Source organism: Choristoneura fumiferana, chromosome 22 (assembly GCF_025370935.1).
Source record: "Choristoneura fumiferana chromosome 22, NRCan_CFum_1, whole genome shotgun sequence".
NCBI classification, from domain to species: Eukaryota; Metazoa; Arthropoda; class Insecta; order Lepidoptera; family Tortricidae; genus Choristoneura; species Choristoneura fumiferana.
In genome coordinates this window covers 5,352,144-5,358,018 of record NC_133493.1, presented here as the reverse complement: position 1 = coordinate 5,358,018, position 5,875 = coordinate 5,352,144, and positions in this window count along the sequence as shown.

Here is a 5,875-nt window from a genome sequence, read left to right as displayed (position 1 = left end):
CGTATGAATTTGCCGTTAGAGGCGCTAGTGTAGCGTGTGAGGTCTCCGAAATGTCAAATCTCATAGTTTTTGGGTGAGCTACGCGGGTTTTTTTATAATTAGAATAATTTTGTAAATATTTTGCATTACCAGAAATTAATTATGGCATTTATGCGATAAGGGGCAATGAATGTCTGTGTTGTGAGACAGTTTTGTCTTTCGAAAACTTTTGTCCTTTCTTTCTTCCCAAACAAAACGGGACTGCGGAAGACTGTGGTTGCTCGATATTTTTATGGTACGGTTTTTAGATGCATTTAATATGATTTAAATCCAAGCTTTGTTTTCACTCCCGTAATAACAGACTTTGAAAGCCGCACTTAAAAACCTCACGCAACAGTGGCGCCATCTAAAAAACGATAGCCCTCATTACATTCAAATTTCGAAAATCTTAAAAACAAAAAATCATGTTTGGTTGCGATAATCGCATTAGTCGATTTGTAATTTCATTCAATAATAAAATTATTGTTCCATATTTCTTAAATCGCGAATATTTTAGAATCAAAATCGACTTAAGTCTAGATTGCTATAACTGTCACTGTAAGTCATTTATTGATACTGAGGTTTTATGTCTGCAAACAAAGAACAACTTACTCAAAAAGGTCGAGTACTGCCTTTTCGCAACGTAACGTTTGGCAACCTGTTTCATTTCGCAACTTTTCATTACGCAAACTCTAAAACTGTAAATATTTCAGGCTTTATTTCAGGGCCATCGTGTAGAGCCCTTTAGGTTAAGTTAGGTTAGTTTTATAAAAATCCTGAAATATTTACAGTTTCAGAAATATTAAACAGTTGGGAAATGAAAAGTTGCGAAATGGAACAGGTTGCCAAACGTTATTCGCCGAAACATTAGTAAACCCAAAAAGGTACGTATATCTATACATATTATAGAAAACTTATGGTATGCATGTAGATAAAATTATGTATGCGACTGTACATAACTAGGCATTATGTATCAGTCACATAAATAACTATTTCACTTTACTTCTGTACCTTGTCGCTAATATTTCATGTTTGAACTTTTGTACAAAATTGTCCGATTGCATACTGTGACAAGTACTATACAAGGTCGAATCGTATTCCGAACAAACTCAATATAGCGGAGCAGCCATTTAAATTCTATTACATGGAAGTTTTGCTTTTGCGTTTTTTCCAGGCACTTCTTTTCTTATAACAGCGAATTTTAGACGTTGCGGCGTTTCGCGACATATTATCTTAGTGTGAACACGGCTACAGTATTATTGCAGTATTCTAGCACTATACAAAGCATTTTTTAATATGTAAAAATGCATATAACGGGACACTTGCCACGCTTACCAACAATTGACCTAATCCCAAAGTGAGCTAATGATTAAATAAATAAATAAATATCATGGGACACTTGACACCAATTATTGACCTAGTCCCAAACTAAGCAAAGCTTGTACTATGGATACTAGGCAACGGATCAACATACTTATGTAGATAAATACATATAAATACATATTAAACATCCGAGACACGAGAGCAAACATTTGTATTATTCATACAAATATCTGCCCCGGCCGGGAATCGAATCCGGGACCTCAAGCTTTTAGTCAGGTTCTCTAACCACTTGGCCATCCGGTCGTCAAAATATTTCGTTCGTAATTGTTTTACGGATTGTGCCATAGTTACTATTATGCCATTGATATAGACTCGAGAACAAACATTCCTATTTTTCCAAAAAAATCTCTGTTTCAAAAATGTATTTAAGTATATGTCGTTTTGCTAAATCTCAGAATTAATGTTGTTATTGTAATGTTTCTCTTACTCACAGAACGGAAGCTTGACCAGGGAAAAAGATTGGCGAGTCTTGCCTCAATACCTAAGCTCCTCCTTTGATACCGTTGACCATGCAATACTTATAAAAAATCTTGAATTTCATTCACACACCAACGTTTGTAAAATTATTTTGAAAATAGAAAACAATTTGTGGAAATAACTGACAATCAAAATAGTCACAAAAATCTAAGGTTGTCGATGTTAAACGAGGTGTTCCCCAGAGATCCATTCTGGGCCCTCTATTCTTTCCTATATTGACTAACGGCCTCAACAATTTATCACTAATATCGATGAAAACTATTCTATGTCCTTCCCAGAGTCTTGAACTATCTCCATATCAAAATACATAATTACTTTCGCATTTACAGTAAGTATAAATATTATTAACGATTATCAAGGATAAAAATATTGTTCTCTGTTTGTAGTTACCTTCATTTTGCAAAGTTTTAACCTCCGGTAAAGCCAGATTTACTTCAACAAACACTATTCCTCTTTAGTAAAGTCTTATCCTTCTTTTGCTTACGTAACCCTTATTTCCGCACTTGTTTCGCAGCCCCGAGCGCGAGACAGTTTGAAATTGAAAAGAAAACTCAAGGAAAATTCTCTCCGAAGAGGAATCGTCGTGTAAGATTGTTATGAGTTGAAGCCATGAATATTTTGATGGCTTACCTTCATACTGATTGGAGCTTACTTGGTACACAGTGCGATAGGAGGCAGAAGTTGTATTATAGTAGGGTCTGATTGCAAGCCTTCCTATGTCATTAAGTATCACGTTGGGATAAATATGGGCTAGACACTCCAAAGTTACGTAAAAACAAATACAAGTACATTATGCGATGTATTTCCCGGTTTTGTATGATAGCCATTCAGGATTTGTTTAGTCAGAGATTATTGCGCAATGATGGATGGATTGTGAAATGCAACATTGTATAAGTAAGTGAAACATAACTCTCCTCTGACAATGTTTGCTACGCTCACGTCTTATCCCGCGCTACTCTTTTTTTTTAAATAACTGTTGCATAAAATACTACTTCAACCTCTGTCTAAAATAATGAATTTGGTTACCGAGGGACAGATTCTAGAACACAAGGCATCTTCTGGTGACGACATAGTCAGGACGCAGCAGTAACGGTAATATTAAGAACTGTATTGAGTTAAACAGCAAGGCATGCTTGTTTATTCTTTATGTCCTGCAGTGAGCGTCAAGGGGCTTTTAAATAAGAAACGGCTGTATTTAGCGTGACAAAGTCTTGTTGCTCTATATAAAACGTAACATATTGTATAAAGCGAAATAGGTAATGAAATACTGTTTATATCACCTCGATATGGCCACATTGTAGTGTGGCTGAGTTGATGAGAAGGCAAAAGTTTAACAGTATCGTTTAGCTATAAAATGTAGACAAAGAAAATTTGGTGACAATGCAATAATTTAGTAGTTGTACTCTGATGGTTTAGCCAGGATCATCCCCGCAGGACGGAACTTTTCAACTGTTTATGGCACTGACTACGAGTATAATTGTACTCATAGTGTCTACTCTTGTGTCTGATATCCTGTCAATCGTTCAAAGGTTAACTGGAGATAAGTTCGCCTTTGTGCATCTTATTATCCTGTGTTCAGTTTTACAATACAATACAATAAATAATCTTAGGAGATATTATGTAGTTTGGATGACAATGCAAATACAATTAACAAAAAGTACAGGCAACAAAAACCCCTCCGGCCACGTGGTTCGACAACGTTGTCCGACATGTCGGACGACGAGGAATTTTGATTCCTTGCTGCCCGACAAAAACGACTGGTATTATATTTTACCAAAAACATGTTATGCTTCTGCTATTCTTATGTTTGTGGCATGATGAATTGGCCCTCTTCAATTGATATCGGAAGTTTGAATATTGAAGATGCCGTATTTTTCTGCGTTATTTTCTTCTTCCATTTTTTTTAATTACACAGACGCTGGGAAAAAATGGTTTTGATTTAAAGACAAATTATATGTTTGGATTTGATTTCAAATGATTGTCTAAGATTAAATAAAGGCTTACCTAAACTTATTTAGGTACCGTTTTTATGTAAGGTAAATTATCATTATTACCTTTAGGGTTTTGATCTAGGGTGTCCCAAAAAGGACGCAAGATTTGAAATTGATGAAATACGCATTTTTTTCGTTATAATATATTTGTATAAAATCTTGAAATACATAAAATAGGGTTATTTGTGGAATAATACGTCAGGCAAATGTCCTCCTAGGCTTTGCTTGGTACATACGCACTCTTTTGTCAAAATTTTCTAAGACCATTTTGCATAGATGCGGCTGAATTTATCCAATGCAGCGTTGAATTTCCTCTTTTAAAGCATTGCCATTTGAACGGCTTGTTTTTGGACGACCAGTGGATGAACATCATGAATTGATCCACTCTCCCTGAACTTTGCAACCACTCTGCTCGCAGTTGATGAAGTCAAGTCAATATTCCGACCATATTTTGCACGGAATTTTCGAATCGTACAAGCCAAACTTCTTCTCAAATATTGTTCAATAATAAAAACGCGTTGATCTTTCGTATAACCCGTCATTTTTACATTCAGCTGTCAAATAGTTTTTTTACGGTTGCCAGCACTAAAATACAAAAATGGCGGTAAATTGAAATCTTGCGTCCTTTTTGGGACACCCGATATATACGGCCTACTCCCACTGAGGCACGGGACACCTAAAAAGCAGTGTACAGTCGAGTTCATAAACTTGTGAGCAAAAATTTGATCAAAAATATCTGAACACGACTCTATTGTTAACGGCGTAGAAGCGTGTTCAGATGTTTTTGATCAAATTTTTGCTCACAAGTTTATGAACTCGATTGTACCTTTAGGCAAGGTTGGCAGGTCTCTAACTAGGTGGACTGAGGACATCGTGAGATTTGCACGCAACCAGTGGACGCAAAAGGGACGGGGTCAGAAGGTTCTCGAATGGCGTCCGCGGACCGGGAGACGAGCTGTCGGTAGGCCTCCAACAAGATGGAGCGACGACTTGGTTAAGATCGCGGGATCGCGGTGGATGCGGAAAGCACAAGACCGGTCTGAGTGGAGAGCCTTGGGGGAGGCCTATGTCCAGCAGTGGACGTCTTTCGGCTGACATGATGATGATGATGAGTGGACGCAAGTGGCCAGTTTTATTATGGCGTTCTAAGGGGGGAGTCTTCAACAGTGGTCGTCTTCTGGCTGATGATGGTGATTGCATGTACCCGTCGAAGAAATAATCTTAAAATCGATTGTGAAACGGTTCCATTCGGACATGATTCAGTTTTCGCGGCTATAGCCAGTTGAACTGACTGTTTTGTGTGTATTTTGCAACAAGTAATTGGTAATTTTGTGTTTCCAAAGCGTTAAAATGCTGCCAATCTACCTGCTATGTAAGCCATTCTAGCTAGCCTAAGTCAACGGGGGCAGGCTGAAAACCAGCGCTGGCAGCTTCTGAGCAAGCGCAGCATAAGCTGAGCCTGTTCCTTTTGCCACACAGTGCAAGGAACTGGCAAACACATTCTTTATTAGTTTATTGTTTATTTGTATTCTGTGTGCCTATCCTGTATTGTTCATGTTGGCAAATAAATCAATCTTCTTCTTCTTCTTCTTCTTAAAAAGTATATAACAAACATCCGCTGTGAAGCTACGTAATCCTTTAAAGCACTTTATTTCAAAACTAAACATTAAAACTGAAAACGATGGTTGTCTGTCACAGATATGTAAAATAGGTTTTATTAAATTGTACTGTAAAAAAATTGGTAGGACATTTAACTATTTAATAATCTTTATTTTAATTACTGACATATTATTATAATATCTTAACTATATTGTAATTGCATATGTCGGCGGCCGATCGTAAAATCCGCCATATCACGAAATTCCTAGGCATATCCTAAACGTTGCCTAAAAACTATGCCTAAACGTTGGCCAGGCATATCACGCACGATGTGCCTGAGAAACAATACGGCAGATCAATTAGAGCAATGCATTCGTCGATACTCGGCTCTATACCAGGCACATCGT